The 17,302-nt window shown below is 48.2% G+C and overlaps 1 pseudogene; it reads right to left on the bottom strand.

Annotated features, from left to right (window-relative positions):
* The window catches only part of LOC149195803 (25S ribosomal RNA), a 3,240-nt pseudogene extending 3,045 nt beyond the window's left edge, over positions 1-195 (bottom strand).
* Between the last annotated feature and the right edge of the window lie 17,107 nt (positions 196-17,302).

The raw sequence follows: 17,302 nt of genomic DNA, 5'->3' as shown, positions 1-17,302 counted from the left end.
TCCAATGAACTGAAATGAATCACGCAGAGAAGGCAAGGCTAGGAAAATGAGACCAAGATCGAAACGAAAACCTCCGCTGCTTAGTATTTGCCCAATCCGCTTTCGCTCGCCGCTACTAACGGGGTCTCGGTTGATTCCCCTTCCCATAGCTACTTAGATGTTTCAGTTCGCTAAGTCTTTCAAGTCCAAGGAGCGCGGACTAGCCACGGGGCTTGGATACGGTTTCCCGATCGGAGATCCATGGATCACGGACGGTATCTCCCCACGGCCTTTCGCCTTTGGAAGCGTCCTTCCCTCTCAATGCCCGGGCATCCATCCGATGCATTCTTTCCGATACAGCAGGCATTGAACCTGCTTCACACCGCACCACCGATGGCGGCCTTTTGGCCGAGTGTGCTAACGCACCCATCAATCACTGAAACTTGTTCGTGATTCCAGTCATTATATACGTAATTACGCTTTAGCAGATAATGCATATATGGGCATATTTCATTATGCATGAATGACTCGATATATGTCATTTCGCAAGCAATTAGATCGATCTCGCGAACCTCTGCGCGAAACGATGGGGGCCTTCCAATCATGACTCGATAGCAGTCATTACACCAGAAAATGCATATATGGGCATATGTCATTACGCTTTCTTATCAATGCATATATTATATATGTCATTATGGTCATTCTGGTATTTTGATAGCTCGATCTACCTTGTGGCTATTATATATGTCATTACGCTTTAAGGCTCAACCATCCGTACGGGGAGAAGAAAGACTAGTTCGTGTCTCCTTGCACTAGGACCCTTTAGGGGGCTCTCGATGGAGACGGAGGACGGATACGGGTCCACTGATCAGGATCCATTCCCCTTTCTCTCTCTCAGCCTAACTGGATCCACTCCCCGCGCTTTTCTCTCTGAACCAACTTGATCGATGCGCTGATAAGATTAGGGCGCGGAACCAACTCGGATCCACTCCCCGTACTTTCTCTCTCAGCCTAACTGGATCCACTCCCAAGGTTTCAAGCCCTCCGGACCTTGGTTGGTTGGGTCTCTGTAGGAGCGGGAATCCTCTCCTCTCGATGGCGGCCTTATCAGTCGAGCACCTATTTGACTTACTTTTTGATCAGCTCCCTTGGCGGAGGTTTTGGATGCGTAAGCAGGCTCGACTGATAAGGACCCTCACCATATGAATAGTGAGTGACTCCGTCCCTCTCCTTGACAGTCGAGTGTGCTAACGCACCCTTTAGGGGGCTCGACTGATAAGGACCTTTAGGTACTCGACCCCAAGGGAGAGGAGAGGAGAGGGGGCTCGACTGATAAGGAGAGGAGATCGACCAGCCTTTTGAATTGAGGGGAAGAAATCGATCTATCATTCATGGCATAATGACATATATAATATATGCATTCACGCTCTCTCGATCGAATAGGGTGAGGTACGTGGGAGGAAACGAGCAACTCTCTTTTGGGGTAGGGGCCCCAAAAGGGAGGTCCGTCAGGGGCTCGACTGGTAAGGACCTTTAGGTGCTCGACCATAAGGTCCGTCAGGGGCTCGACTGATAAGGATGCGCAAGCCCCTCCGGGACCTTTCATTGCCTGAAATGACATATATAATTGGGATCTCAGTCATCAGAGTGAGATCTGATCATTGCCTGAAATGACATATATAATTGGGATCTCAGTCATCAGAGTTATATGGATATTCAATAAATCTATTTATCTACGTTCGTTCACTCAAAGAAAACTTCCCCCTTCTTACTCGAGGGGAACTTTTCTCATAAGTAATGGGTGCAGTCCATATAGGAGACTCGACCAGATCTCTTACCCATTCTCATTTCAAGAGGAAGGGTTTGACTATAACTCGATTTGGGGAAGCTACCAGAGATTGGAATCGGACAGTCTGGGAATATTTTCAAGAAGAAACGTAGACTCTTAGCACGCATAGCTGGTATTCAGAATGCTCTGGCGAGGAGAAGAAAGAACAAGGTTATGGCCCTCCTCTCCTCTCCTCTCCCTTATGGTCGAGCACCCTAAAGGGACGGAGTCACTCACTATTCATATGGTGAGGGTCCTCTCCTCTCCCTCTCCTCTCCCTCTCCTTAACAGTCGAGCACCTAAAGGTCCTTATGGTCGAGTACCTAAAGGTCCTTATCAGTCGAGCCTGCTTACGCATCCTTATCAGTCGAGCCCCCTGTCGGGTCCTCTCCCTTTTGGTCGAGTCTGCTTACGCATCCTTATTAGTCGAGCGTGCTTACGCACCCTAACGGGCCTTATGGTCGAGCCTGCTTACGCATCCTCGTCGAATCAATAATCCAGCGGTGTTCCATAAGTGCTGGCAGTATTTGTTCAATCCGGTTCCAACCATTCAATCTCCATCCAACCTTACCCTTTTACCTTCAGTGTGAACAGAAAACCTACCCACCCGAGTGAAGCAAGCCCATGAGTCATTCTCAAAGTTTAGGCAAGTAAGCAACTGGCGTTCCTAGCAATGCTCAAAGTGCTTACTCCCATTTCATCTCTGAAGTGAAAGCTGGCAGTAGTTAATAATTCGGGCAGTTGTGACGATCCAATCCAATACTGGTTGTTCCTTTCCTGTGTCATTTCTAGGCCAGCTGAACCAGGTCCTAGCGTGAGGTGCGAAGCATGCATAAAAGCTCGTCCTCCCTCCTTCCTGTAAGGGTCTGTATCGTGGTATAGTGGGTCGATTCTGGTCGATATCAAAAACCTCCCCTCGTACCTCAGGAGAGCGCCTTCGGTCCTTCCCAAACACGCTTTTGATAAAGAACAATTGTGTTTGTCGGGGACCCAATATGTAATATTCCACCAGGGTATTGAACTCTTTGTTTTTATTTAGCCAAATAGCTTATTTCCAGCACGTCAGGTGATTCCTTACTCTAAGGCAGGTGCAGAAAGGGGCACGAAGTGATAAGATTCCCATATTAAGGCACCAAGTTGGGGGTAGACACCCAGGTTGGGTGGTTCCGATCGATCCAAAAGGAGGTAGCTGTAAGACTTCCATTAATCCAGTAGGCATAAGCAGGTCCTTCCCTCCAAGCAAGAAATCAGAGCGTGTGGTGAAGTAGTTGGATTCTGAAAGCACTTATAAGCTGGGGTTGTAGGGTACTGTCTTAATTAAGAAATTGTATCCGGTGAAGCCTGTCCCCCCCAACAATCTCAATAGTGCCTACCCGCCCGCATGACTCCAGCAAGTGGTTGTTTCGAACGCCCGTCCCGTCCAACAGCTCTATGTGAAGCCCGTCCCCATTCCTATCGCTCAAAGTTTGGGGCATATTGGCGGGTTCTCAAACTTCATTTTCATAAAGCCAAATCGACTTCGTACCAGCATTTAAGGTGATTCCTTCCATCCAATAAGACAAGTGGCAGCAGGCGCGCAGCGGTGAGCGAAGCCTATTCAAAGTTAATGAACCTCAAGGCAAGTTTGGTCAGGGTATAAAGAATCAAATCCTAAAGGTGAGGAGCGGAGCGGTTGGTAACAGTGAAGTAAAGGCCACAAGTATAATAAAAATCAATGTTATGCCCGTGGGCAGAATGGCCGCCACACTACTAGAAGCCGCAGAAAGTTGCGAGCTGAGATCTGGGCCTATCAACCAGACAGCAATAGATGTTCACCAACCCAAGAACTAGCCTCAAGTACCGGCTATTGGGAACGGCTTAAATGCCCAGAACGGTTTCAAAGGGCATTTGCGTGCGACCGGGCAAGGTGAATTCCGCAAGGTTCTACTGGCGAGGGGAAGGTTATACCTTTCAGATCACCCTCTTGGTAACGCAGTTCAAGGTCCGGAGGGCTTGCGCTTCTGAGGGCAAGGTTGCCCTCTACATCTGCGGGAAGGCTATCCTTCGAGATAGGTCATTTAGTTCGAGATCTCGATTGCATAATGACATATATAATATATGCTTTGGCGGAGGTTTTCACATATTTATCTCCTCTCGATGGCGGCCTTAACAGTCGAGCCTGCTTACGCATCCTTAACAGTCGAGCCTGCTTGCGCATCCTTATCAGTCGAGCCGATGGCGGCCTTATTAGTCGAGCGTACTTACGCACCCTGCCGGACCTCTCTTTTGGGGCAATATCTCACATCGAATCTGGTATGACACATATCGATGCATTCATTCGTTATATACGTAATTACGCCAACCAAGCACTATGACTGATTTGGAAGGGATGGCTGGCTTTCTTTCTAGCTTTCTTTCTGGCTGACTAACTGACTGACAGGAACTTCAATGGCGGAGGTTTTTCAAGATTTCCCTTAATTTACTTATTGGGTGGGGGGCCTGGTCGAGCGTTAAAACCCTACTAATTTGGCCATTTTAGTTTGGCGGAGGTTTGAACATATTTCGATGGGTGAGGGATTATGAAACTCTAGATTATTAACCAATTATGAAGAACCGGAGAAGGTGATCCCTGGACTGATAAGGTCCTGAAAGGCAGGCCCCAACACTACTATTCTGTCTTTCTATGGTGTGGTGTAACTAGTAAGGTCCAGGCCAGGCGGCTATCCCAGTCAGTCCTTTCTTGAAAGAGACAAGCAACAAACAAGGAACAAACAAGGAGCCCTTGAACAGGTTTGGTAATGAACGAATCGAAATTTCCCTCTTCGCCCGCCTCGTAGTCCCCTTTCTTTATGCTATGTTATGGCTCTGTCTCTAGCCCTCTTTCATGCTATGCCCTGGCTTGGTCCAGCATCAGTAGTAGGGGCAACTTACCTTCGCCCAGTTTCATAATTCTAACCAGTGAATGGACCAGTCGGTCGATCCAGTTGATTCATCAGTTTCAATGCCAACAGATCCCCCGAACGTGCATTCACAGCCCCACGATATCAGTGACCCGCTCAAAGTGAACAATGGAAGTCGCATCAAGCATGTCCCGCGCTACAGGTATACCGCAACTACCGTAGCATTCTCTACTCCAGAACGCCAAAACTCTGCCTAGTCATCCGTCCCCTATCCATTCTGTATCAGCCCGGATCAATGTGTATCGAGAGGGAACACGCAGGTTCTATTGGTTCTCCATTCGCATTGATGAGTGGGTTATTGCTGCAGTTGAATGTGCTACGATTGGATGGGTGTGCTACTACGATTGGCTTAGTGTGTCGGTACTGTACTACTGAGCGTGTAGGGCTCCTGTAGGCGTTCTCCTCCTGTAGGTGCTTCTCTAGGTGCATTTGGTAGATGTGGTTTGCTTTGTTGTTCATCGGCATCATAGGTGTTACTTTATCGACTGTGTAGTTTCAGCGCTTTCGTTGTTCCCATCTCTCGCTTCCTTCCAGAATGAACGCACATTATACAGAATTATGAACCACAAACATTAGGTTGACTTTCCCTCGATACCAGATCCGCTTGCGGAAGGACATGAAACGAAAGGCAATTCCTTACACGACACGTTACAGCACAGCAAGCATTCCCTCTCCGTAGACAAAGAGGTGCCAGATATCTCTATGTAATAGAGTCAAGGGCCAAGATGAAACCATTCGCTGTCGCTAGATCTAACAAACCAAACCCCCACCAATAGCTAGCGGCATCGATTAGGTCTTTCTGCATGAAAGAATAGTATTCCAGGCAGGATTGGTGTAACCACCTCCTTCCTACCCATTGCCCATTGCCCCTTCACGCACGAGTTACATAAATGATTCTGACCCAAACAGGAAGTATGAGGGAGGAGAGTGAGAGCGTGGGTGGTTTACTCCCATTCATTCGTAGTCGTAGCCGCGCCTCTACCTAATTGATTGAGTACCGTGTCCCCATTATGCATGCAAGGGGTACGCCCTACACACACTGACTGAATGGCCGTTCCTAGAGAAACTATGAATTCTTTGTTGGTTGGGAGAGAGAGTGAATGCTTGCTATCTACCTCGCTCGACCTCCTCTATTCAGCAGGCGCATAAATGCTTTATTTCGGTCGATCACTGGGGCATTTCATGCCCGCCCTGCTGGGGGCCCTGCTGGGGGGGGGACATGACATGAATGCCCAATATATCATATAGGCCCAGAGAGAGTGAGTTCGCCGAATTATTTATATACATATTGATTCCCAAACTTATGGCACAAAGACAGATGGCCACGGGTTCAAACTAGGAGGTATTAATTAGTGAGCATTTATGTAGGCACTCGCTCGGCCTTTAGGGAGGGCTTTCAGGCACACACGGGAGAGCGGCCTGCCTTTAGGCGCGCCATCAATAGATAGGTAGAGGGGAGAGGTGATGTTCACAGGTCATTTATGCGGGGGATATATCGCAAATAATAACCACTACCTACGCCCCAGAGGGAGAGGGCATTTATGTATGTTTGCATATTACGTATATAAATAAATAAGTAATAACGATCACTACTTCGTTCCCCGCATATAAATTGAAATATGACCCACATAAGAAAGAACAAGCTTTGATGAGTATAAACGAGAGGAGGGAGCTAGACCGCCGCTATTACGCTTTATCTGAGGCCAATCAATAGGAAGGAGCCCTCCCTTCACGGTATACTATATGTATGTAATTGAGTAGTTGTATGCAAAAAGGGGTCACGTAGGGCGATGCCGGGCACACCCGCGGAACGGAATCAATTTCCGGAGTTGCAGAGAAAAAGAATGTGGTTGCTCCACCCAATAGTTTTCTTTCGTCCACCGGCATCGTATCATGGATCTTGAAGGTGTATATATTCTCTTTGTTCTTTTCTTCTTTCCGAAAGGTGAGGAGCGGCAACACCGCATAGACATATCACTGTTTTGCCTCACTTCCTTTCGCTCATTCCACATCTCATTTCCTCCCTTACTATAACCCCCAAAACGACTATTTCTTTATTGGCTATTGTTTTTGACTTCATAATCCAAACTAATACCTCTTTTTGTTTCGGTAACAAACTATATGCTAGGCCAAGCTTGAGATAAGTGAGTGCATAAGGGTCTTTATTCTCTCTCTAGTGACAATATCCAGTACCGTGTCATTACTTACCTTATATAAGGCATGATCTATTTGAGGGGAAGAAAGAAAGGGTAACGAGTGTCCTTGCATCCGTCTTTCTTTCTTTCCCTGCCCCACCAGGAAGCGAGCAGATAGTAAAGCACCCCCCCTCCCGATGAGTAACTTAAAGGTCAGAACCCTATGGGAATTATCCCCTGGTAAGGTAAGTGTCCTCCCTCGTTCCGACCGATAAGTGTTTTCAAAGCCAAGCCAATCGCCCTGTCTTTCAATGTTACCCTTCGATAGATAAAGAGATCCATAGAAAGCAATTGTGAGGGCTAACTCAGGGAATCATCCTGCCCGAAGGTCTTCATCAATGAGAAGGCTTGGCTAAGACCGAAGCTACTCCTGCTCCTGTTTCCGGCCGGTAAGAGAGAGCGGTACCGGTAAGTGAATGAAAAGTGTCTTTCTGGCTGGCCTGCCGTAGCGGTATGTAAGGCTTGCTCCGTAACGGTACTTGCTTTCCAAAGACTGGGCTATAAAAGCTTTGCTTCCCTAGGTCCCTGCGCAATGTCTGATTGCTCGTAGCTCGTGCTTGCTAAGAAGGCTGCCTGAGAGTTGTTCGTTCCTGTGCTATGCGTACCTGGAAAAGAGGTAGTAAAAATACAGGTGGGAATTCGTGGTATGTGGGCCTGTCCGTGCCCGAAGTCTATCCCTAAAGAAAGGGTGTCCATTCCAGCCTGTACGAGAATGCCCCATCAATCAATAAGAAGTAGTCTCATTTTTCTTAGTTTCACCTTCCTGGCAATGAAACATGTTAATACGTAGATAATGGTGAAAGCCCAAACTAAGTCTTTCCTTTTTTATCCTTCAATGGTATGAAAATGACGACTCTTCTCATCTCTGCAGTTCCTAAATAAGGTTTCTAATATCAATGGTTGGTCTAAAGCGCATAACATATCAGCTGCACCAGGGATTGAATCGAATGGTGATCCCTTCCAAACCTTCGGCCATCATCTACCTACTTTCACTAATATCTTCGTGTTTCTAATTCCCCTATTTCCCCATTTCAGTAAAGAACCTCATATACAAGCTTGAACCTATCGATCCCTGACCCAGTGGCTTAATAGTCATTCCTCGAACGAAAGATGATTGCACCTCTCTTATGAAAGAAATTAGTTCAAGGATGAAGCCGAACCTAGTCCGTAGGTAATGAATCGGTATTATATATGAGTTATCACAAGTGCAGGGGAGACCTACTGTAACTAAGAATGAGAAACATACTGTGTCTTTTGGGTTATGTCTCTAAACCAGTCTAGGGTGGGAAAGAAAGACCCATGAATGTATACTTTTTTTCACTACTTGAATAGGGAAATAGCCTATTGATCACTCCTATAATTAAGGATCCAGCCACCTACCTTGTAAAACAAACTTCTTATGTTGCTCAAGGCTGCTTTTTCAAAGTGTTCCATGGGTTCCTTAGGCTCTGGACATTAGTACTATGCCCTGAGTGAGGTGTGAAATAGACAAATAAACTAGTATCACATGCAAAGTCAAAGATGACATACATTTCTTGAAGCGGGAGGTTATAGGTGTCGGCACCTAAAAAGCTCCAGGCTCTCCCCACAAAGGTCTCCTAAAAGACAGGGCTTTATTCAAACTGTCAAACTGCCCATTGCGGAAGCTCTCAAGGGTCGATATAGTAACCAACCACCCCAATAAGGTTTCATGGGAGGGGGGTTTCATAATACCTGTTCTTACCTGAATGCTGGTGATACACCATTGCGGAGCAAGTACCTGTCGCGAACTAGTGCATCAACTTAATTGGTCTACTCTTTTCGGATATGACGTATCTAACAAGAGGCAAAACATGCGATCAAGTTTAGTTCCGAGGTTACAAATGGCTCAAGGCCACCGCTACAAATAGATTAGACTCCGTTGAGTTGTTTCAAAACTAAGAGGGAATCCGATAATAGAGTAATGTGAGCGGCACCGAGGGTGAGGGAATTGTCCAAGGCTCTTATGGCTGCTGAGTATTCTGTAGTGTTATTAGTTCCTCGAGGTATGAAGAGTCCCGTGTTAGAGATGAAACACCCGAACTGATCCCTCAAGGTCCAAGCGGCTGCCCATCTGCATGAATGATGACCGAGTAAGCACAACAAGGCGCCCCTACTCCAAGCTTGGTGTGAGCCTGGATGGGAAGATCCATCCAGGCAGGCTTACTTGTTCACTTCAAACGGAGAGTGGCGTTCCCGATGGGTTTTGATCAGATGATTGTGTCAGCTCAATTAGCTACCCTTGGCATAGGTCTTCACCTCTTTGAAGGAGAACTCATATAGGCGAGGAAATGATTAGGGTTCTTGCAACAACAAAAAATGAGAAGAGTTAGAGGAGAGCCCATTCAAGGGTGACTGAGCTTGCAAAAAAGAAAAAAAAGAGAGAGGAGCGAAAAGCACTTTCCCGCATCGGGGAAGGGGCGTGGGGTGAAAAAAAGAAAGATAATAAAGAAGAGCCGAAAGAAAACATGAGGAAGAGATGAAAGAGTACAGGGGGTATACCCGAATAGGGAGTTAGCATCCTTGAGGTGTAAGGAGCAACGGGTATGACGTGGCTTTGCAGAAAGGGAAGAGACTGCAAAGGCCTTGATCAAGATGAGGACCAAGTGAAAGCACCTGGAATGTATCCCAAGGACCTAGTAATCCTTCTAGAAACATTGGTCTCTAAGACTTGGATTTTGTGATAAACCCAACGAGGGGTGTGCAGTCCTGAAATAAAAAAAAGTAAATGAAAGAATAAGAGATCAGGACTGGAGAGGTTAAGAAGGCTTGGATTATGCCGGGTTGAGCAGGACTTATGCAGGGTGATGATTAGCTACAAGGACAAGGAGTCCGTCTCTTAAGGTTCCCCAGGGACACATGACGATCTCCCTAAAGGAAATCTACAGGATGCTGGGGGTGCCTATTATAGGGAATACACCCTCATACATAGAGGTGGATAGAGATGCAACATGGATGGCCCTGACAGGAGTAGAACCTACAGATCATCTAGATAAGAGGAGAGGCATGAGGCTGGTGAGCCACGCCTATATTACCATCGATCACCTATGGAAGGTGATTATGGCAGTGATAGGGGGGGGGAGGTTCTTCCTCACGTAAGCTACAGAGCTACTTTTGGTGTATACACTAACTTGGGTGGAGGGGATAGAGCAAGGAGAGATCTATGACTCGGGAGGTTACGTCTTAGCTCATGTATATTACGAGCTGAGTTCGGTGAGGTGAGCAGGATACAGTGGGCTTCACTATTGTTTTATATTGTAGGCATGGGCTTAACTCTATGGCTCTAGCAGCAGAATTGAACAGACCCTATGAACTGGACTCTGGTGATGGTCTCTCTGACAAGGCAGAACTTCTCCATGCGATTGAAACCCGCCATAGGAGAACATTGCCAGGACTAGAGCCATGCAAGCTCTTCTAGTAAGAGGTTGTAGTAGTATGCAAGTGAAAGTGAAAACGCAGATATGCACTTTAGACCTGCCTCATAGAGCCAGGACTTATCCCATGGCGATGAGGAGGAGCCTCCATAGTACCAGGTCCAACCATAGAGAGCGAGGAGACCAGCAGCCTCCTCTGGCAGGGGCTTTGTCTAGGAGAAATTAGAGCTATAGAGAGAGAATCAATGACTTTTTCATTACGAGATCATCATATATGAACCACGTAGACATGGATGAAACGGGCATGTATGTTGTTCATGGCCAAGTGGAGATATGCCAATATAAGCCAGGTCAATATGGCAATATCGCGTATATGAACATGACCACAGAGGCACCACCGGTGAAGATCCGACCGAGGACCAGGTTCATCCACTGGGAACTGGCCTTATGGCAGGGGCTTGGAAATTGCTTGCCCAGGACCATGGCGAGATCGTCTAGGAACTTCAGAGCAGCGGGGAAAACATCCAACCAAATCAACTTCAGATTGTTGCATTTGCGTGCGTTTTACGGCTACTTGAAAAGGCCCAAGCTGGGGACGGGACCTAGCGGGGACCTAAAAAATAGCCTAAAATGGCCATCGAGAGAGCGTGAATGCATATATTATATATGTTATTATGCCATGAATGATAGATCGATTTCTTCCCCTCAATTCAAAAGGCTGGTCGATGAACCAAGGTCCCGGAGGGGCTTGCGCTTCCTAGTGCAAGGGCCTGTTCTCGCTTGCTGGTTGAACCCGAGGCTTGACGAAATCACTCGAAGCTGGTCGAAAACCTCCGCCAAGCTAAAATGGCCAAATTAGTAGGGTTTTAACGCTCGACCACCGGGAGAGGGAAATATGTTCAAACCTCCGCCACCCCCCACCCAATAAGTAAATTGAAACTTTAGTTGCTCGACCATAAGGACCTTTAGGTGCTCGACCAAGAGGGAGAGGATGCGTAAGCAGGCTCGACTGTTAAGGCCGCCATCACCTTTAGGTGCTCGACCAAGAGGACCTTTAGGTACTCGACCATAAGGACCTTTAGGTGCTCGACTGTTAAGGATGCGTAAGCAGGCTCGACTGTTAAGGCCGCCATCACCTTTAGGTGCTCGACCATAGGGAGAGGATGCGCAAGCAGGCTCGACTGTTAAGGCCGCCATCACCTTTAGGGTGCGTAAGCACGCTCGACTAATAAGGACCTTTAGGTACTCGACCCCAAGGGAGAGGATGCGCAAGCAGGCTCGACCATAGGGAGAGGACCTTTAGGTACTCGACCCCAAGGGAGAGGATGCGTAAGCAGGCTCGACTGTTAAGGCCGCCATCACCTTTAGGGTGCGTAAGCACGCTCGACTAATAAGGACCTTTAGGTACTCGACCCCAAGGGAGAGGATGCGCAAGCAGGCTCGACCATAGGGAGAGGACCTTTAGGTACTCAACCCCAAGGGAGAGGATGCGTAAGCAGGCTCGACTGTTAAGGCCGCCATCACCTTTAGGGTACGTAAGCACGCTCGACTAATAAGGACCTTTAGGTACTCGACCCCAAGGGAGAGGATGCGCAAGCAGGCTCGACCATAGGGAGAGGACCTTTAGGTACTCGACCCCAAGGGAGAGGATGCGTAAGCAGGCTCGACTGTTAAGGCCGCCATCACCTTTAGGGTGCGTAAGCACGCTCGACTAATAAGGACCTTTAGGTACTCGACCCCAAGGGAGAGGATGCGCAAGCAGGCTCGACCATAGGGAGAGGACCTCTAGGTACTCGACCCCAAGGGAGAGGATGCGTAAGCAGGCTCGACTGTTAAGGCCGCCATCACCTTTAGGGTGCGTAAGCACGCTCGACTAATAAGGACCTTTAGGTACTCGACCCCAAGGGAGAGGATGCGCAAGCAGGCTCGACCATAGGGAGAGGACCTTTAGGTACTCGACCCCAAGGGAGAGGATGCGTAAGCAGGCTCGACTGTTAAGGCCGCCATCACCTTTAGGGTGCGTAAGCACGCTCGACTAATAAGGATGCGTAAGCAGGCTCGACTGTTAAGGACCTTTAGGTGCTCGACCATAGGGAGAGGATGCGCAAGCAGGCTCGACTGTTAAGGAACTTTAGGGTGCGTAAGCACGCTCGACTAATAAGGACCTTTAGGTACTCGACCCCAAGGGAGAGGATGCGTAAGCAGGCTCGACTGTTAAGGCCGCCATCACCTTTAGGGTGCGTAAGCACGCTCGACTAATAAGGACCTTTAGGTACTCGATCCCAAGGGAGAGGATGCGCAAGCAGGCTCGACCATAGGGAGAGGACCTTTAGGTACTTGACCCCAAGGGAGAGGATGCGCAAGCAGGCTCGACCATAGGGAGAGGACCTTTAGGTACTCGACCCCAAGGGAGAGGATGCGCAAGCAGGCTCGACCATAGGGAGAGGACCTTTAGGTACTCGACCCCAAGGGAGAGGATGCGCAAGCAGGCTCGACCATAGGGAGAGGACCTTTAGGTACTCGACCCCAAGGGAGAGGATGCGTAAGCAGGCTCGACCATAGGGAGAGGACCTTTAGGTACTCGACCCCAAGGGAGAGGATGCGTAAGCAGGCTCGACCATAGGGAGAGGACCTTTAGGTACTCGACCCCAAGGGAGAGGATGCGCAAGCAGGCTCGACCATAGGGAGAGGACCTTTAGGTACTCGACCCCAAGGGAGAGGATGCGCAAGCAGGCTCGACCATAGGGAGAGGACCTTTAGGTACTCGACCCCAAGGGAGAGGATGCACAAGCAGGCTCGACTGTTAAGGCCGCAATCACCTTTAGGGTGCGTAAGCACGCTCGACTAATAAGGACCTTTAGGTACTCAACCCCAAGGGAGAGGATGCGCAAGCAGGCTCGACCATAGGGAGAGGACCTTTAGGTACTCGACCCCAAGGGAGAGGATGCGCAAGCAGGCTCGACCATAGGGAGAGGACCTTTAGGTACTCGACCCCAAGGGAGAGGATGCGCAAGCAGGCTCGACCATAGGGAGAGGACCTTTAGGTACTCGACCCCAAGGGAGAGGATGCGCAAGCAGGCTCGACCATAGGGAGAGGACCTTTAGGTACTCGACCCCAAGGGAGAGGAGAGGTACTCGACCCCAAGGGAGAGGAGAGGTACTCGACCCCAAGGGAGAGGAGAGGTACTCGACCATAAGGGAGAGGAGAGGACCTCACCATATGAATAGTGAGTGACTCCGTCCCTTTAGGTACTCGACCATAAGGACCTTTAGGTGCTCGACTGTTAAGGCCGCCATCGAGAGGAGAGGACCTTTAGGGTGCGTAAGCACGCTCGACTAATAAGGAGAGGTACTCGACCCCAAGGGAGAGGAGAGGTACTCGACCCCAAGGGAGAGGAGAGGTACTCGACCCCAAGGGAGAGGAGAGGTACTCGACCCCAAGGGAGAGGAGAGGTACTCGACCATAAGGACCTTTAGGTGCTCGACTGTTAAGGATGCGCAAGCAGGCTCGACTGTTAAGGCCGCCATCACCTTTAGGTGCTCGACCATAGGGAGAGGATGCGTAAGCAGGCTCGACTGTTAAGGCCGCCATCACCTTTAGGGTGCGTAAGCACGCTCGACTAATAAGGACCTTTAGGTACTCGACCCCAAGGGAGAGGATGCGCAAGCAGGCTCGACTGTTTAGGGTGCGTAAGCACGCTCGACTAATAAGGATGCGTAAGCAGGCTCGACTGTTAAGGCCGCCATCACCTTTAGGGTGCGTAAGCACGCTCGACTAATAAGGATGCGTAAGCAGGCTCGACTGTTAAGGCCGCCATCACCTTTAGGGTGCGTAAGCACGCTCGACTAATAAGGATGCGTAAGCAGGCTCGACTGTTAAGGCCGCCATCACCTTTAGGGTGCGTAAGCACGCTCGACTATTAAGGATGCGTAAGCAGGCTCGACTGTTAAGGCCGCCATCACCTTTAGGGTGCGTAAGCACGCTCGACTAATAAGGACCTTTAGGTACTCGACCCCAAGGGAGAGGATGCGCAAGCAGGCTCGACTGTTAAGGCCGCCATCACCTTTAGGGTGCGTAAGCACGCTCGACTAATAAGGAGAGGTACTCGACCCCAAGGGAGAGGAGAGGTACTCGACCCCAAGGGAGAGGAGAGGTACTCGACCATAAGGACCTTTAGGTACTCGACTGATAAGGCCGCCATCGAGAGGAGAGGGAGAGGAGAGGGAGAGGAGAGGGAGAGGAGAGGAATTTCTTACTTGTCCCGCACCGGGCAAGGACCGGTAGGGGCTTGCTTGACGTTAGGAAAGCAAGGAACTTTAGTTGCTCGACCACCGGGAGAGGACCGGCAACGGGGCTCGACCACCGCCCCCCCACCCAATAAGTAAATTGAAACTTTAGTTGCTCGACCACCGGGAGAGGATTGGGGTTAATCGCAGTATTCTACTCCTCCTCTCTGCTAGTCTAGTGGTTAGTCCATCTGTTCCCAATAGTCAATTCCTAGATAGTAAGCTCCTAACCTACCCGTTATCGATAGTAGGTTCTGTCCGGAGATAGATCCGACCCAACGAATGAATAAGTCTTTCAATCCCACTCACCGAAAAACGCAAGCAACCCACTTACTTGACCCTATACTTATTGCAATGAATCAACAAGTCTCCCAATCTTTATTACGAATTTCTTCCTATATCTATAGTTGATAAGCAGGCGGTACCTCTATATTATGACACAATAGGATAAGGCGAGTTCTAGGGAATTGCTTCATTCAACATGGGTAGCAGTTGGAATTCAGGGGTAAGTCACTAGCCCGAATAGCTCATATGAATAGTATGAATAAGGCAATGCCTAAACTTCATTAATAGATGTTTCCACTTCACTCCCGGTTCCCAGACTAACCCCCTGGTAGTTCTGCCAACATAGCCACACTGAATGAGCATAGCTCCTTATCACCTACTATCAGCCATTGCAGAATGAGCATAGCCTCCACAGGACGGCAGCACAGGGCGGGAAGAAGTACGGTACCGGGAAGGTACACAGGGAATATAGTCTCTGGTAGTGCCAGTATGGGAAGGTAGGTAGGTAGGTAATGCTTGCCCGCATAATGAGAGATTGGTTATGGTTTTTTTGTGCCTCCAATGGGTCCTTTTGGTGCCCAAATGGGGTCCTTCCTCTTGGCTCTTCTAGCCAAGAGCACTACCTCACTATAGTCTTTTTCCCTACAAGCTATCGACCCTGCCTCAATATCTCTCGGAGCCTTGGGGAGCGAAAAAAGGACCCGGAGGGCGCTTTCCTGTAATCAGGGAAGGAAGCTTTTCAAATGCCAAAAGTGGGACTCCAATGGATATTGCTGGATGGTACAGCTGTTACTTGCTTTTCGTTACTACCTGGCTGGCTTAAGAACCGAGCTGGTCGAATCAATGGGAGGGACACCCTTTCCACCATGGGCTCTTAATAAAAGAAACGGGCTGGGATAAGAGCCAGGCTTGCTTGCTGCAATTGCTGGCTGGTTAGCTTGTTAGCTGGGGAGCTGGGGAGCTTGCTGGTTAGGCTGGCGGGTATCGCTTGCTTGCTGTTTGCTGGTTGATTAACCAAGAGCGAGGCCAGCATATGCTTTTCAATCTCAAAACCACCTAATGCTTTATACCCCCACCTCCTTAACATAGGCCACCCTGAAGTATTGAAATTACCAGGTCAAACCAAGGTCGAGTAAGCGGTTCGTATCTCACCCTCACCCTCAGCGGGACGAGCTATCCTTTTCATTAATTTCATCGCTTGAGAAACGTATGCATCATATAATAATGAAAAGTACTATTAATCGGGTTCTCAATTTACGTAATTCGATCATTAGATAAACGCTCTTTGAGGGGAACAAATATAGGAGAACCCTACCTTCTAGCTAGCGATTTGAGGGGCGCAGCGATAGAGGGGCCTTGCGATAATGCTTAATTGACCGTTGAACTTGGCAAACAACTGCTTATAAAGAAGGTGTTTCAAATTGACGGACCAGACCAATCGGCATTTTTATATATTGCTTCAGGAACGAAGTAGCTGTAAATCATCGATTTGGATAATGAAAAATGCGAGTTATCGACCCGGATGGATCTCGAAAGGCCCTATAATGTGTTGTAGAGTTATAATATAACAGAAGAGAAAGATACCTCATGAACTTAGAATAGAGGCTCACCTCACCTGTATAAGCTTCCTTCTGCTGTCACCTTATCGAAAGGAATCACCTTCACTGCATGAAATCATCGAGTTCCTTAAAGCCAAAATTGAGTTTTGGTGCAACTCTAGAGCAACTATCAAAGGGAACCACCATGGGAGATAACCTTAATTACTGCGAAGGAGTCGTTATAAAGACTGACTGACCGATATATCCTCTTCTAACGGATGGAAATACGGGTTATACTGGATGGGTCTCTTCTACTGACCTAATGAGTGAGGCGCTGGCCTAATGAACTGGTCTTATGAGTGGGTTGAGTCAGTCCCATTCAATCATTCACCCCACTATTCTCCTGGCACTGAAAGGAAGGAAGGGGTGACTAGTCTCTTGCTTATGTTATATAGGGAACATAGCACCACTATGAACTAGTCTTTATGATGAATCGTATAGAGCTATTCCAATCACGTATCCCATTACTATTACTCGTATCTATTACTAATACTAATATGAATATTAGGCAAATACACCACCTTTATTGATAACATAGTATGATTTACACATCATATAAGAGTGAACCAATGGAATTACATCACATATCTTGAATATACCATTATGTAGTATCCATGTCCATGTTTTCCCTAACCTTGTATCGATTGCATCTCAACGGGAAACCAAGTCCTGGTACTAGACTAATGGCATATCACTACTACTTATACCTGTGTGTATCTCCTAATCGAGATCATGCTTACTTGTAATGGTTGAACAAGAGCTTAGCTTCTACATGGAATGAACTATACCCCTCACTATA

The sequence above is a fragment of the Pinus tabuliformis genome, chromosome 2_2, assembly GCF_031772625.1.
Source record: "Pinus tabuliformis cultivar Carrire ecotype Pingquan chromosome 2_2, CPIR1, whole genome shotgun sequence".
In the NCBI taxonomy this organism is placed as follows: domain Eukaryota; kingdom Viridiplantae; phylum Streptophyta; class Pinopsida; order Pinales; family Pinaceae; genus Pinus; species Pinus tabuliformis.
Note: the sequence above shows the minus strand (reverse complement) of the source record. Positions and strands in the feature narration are given on the sequence as shown.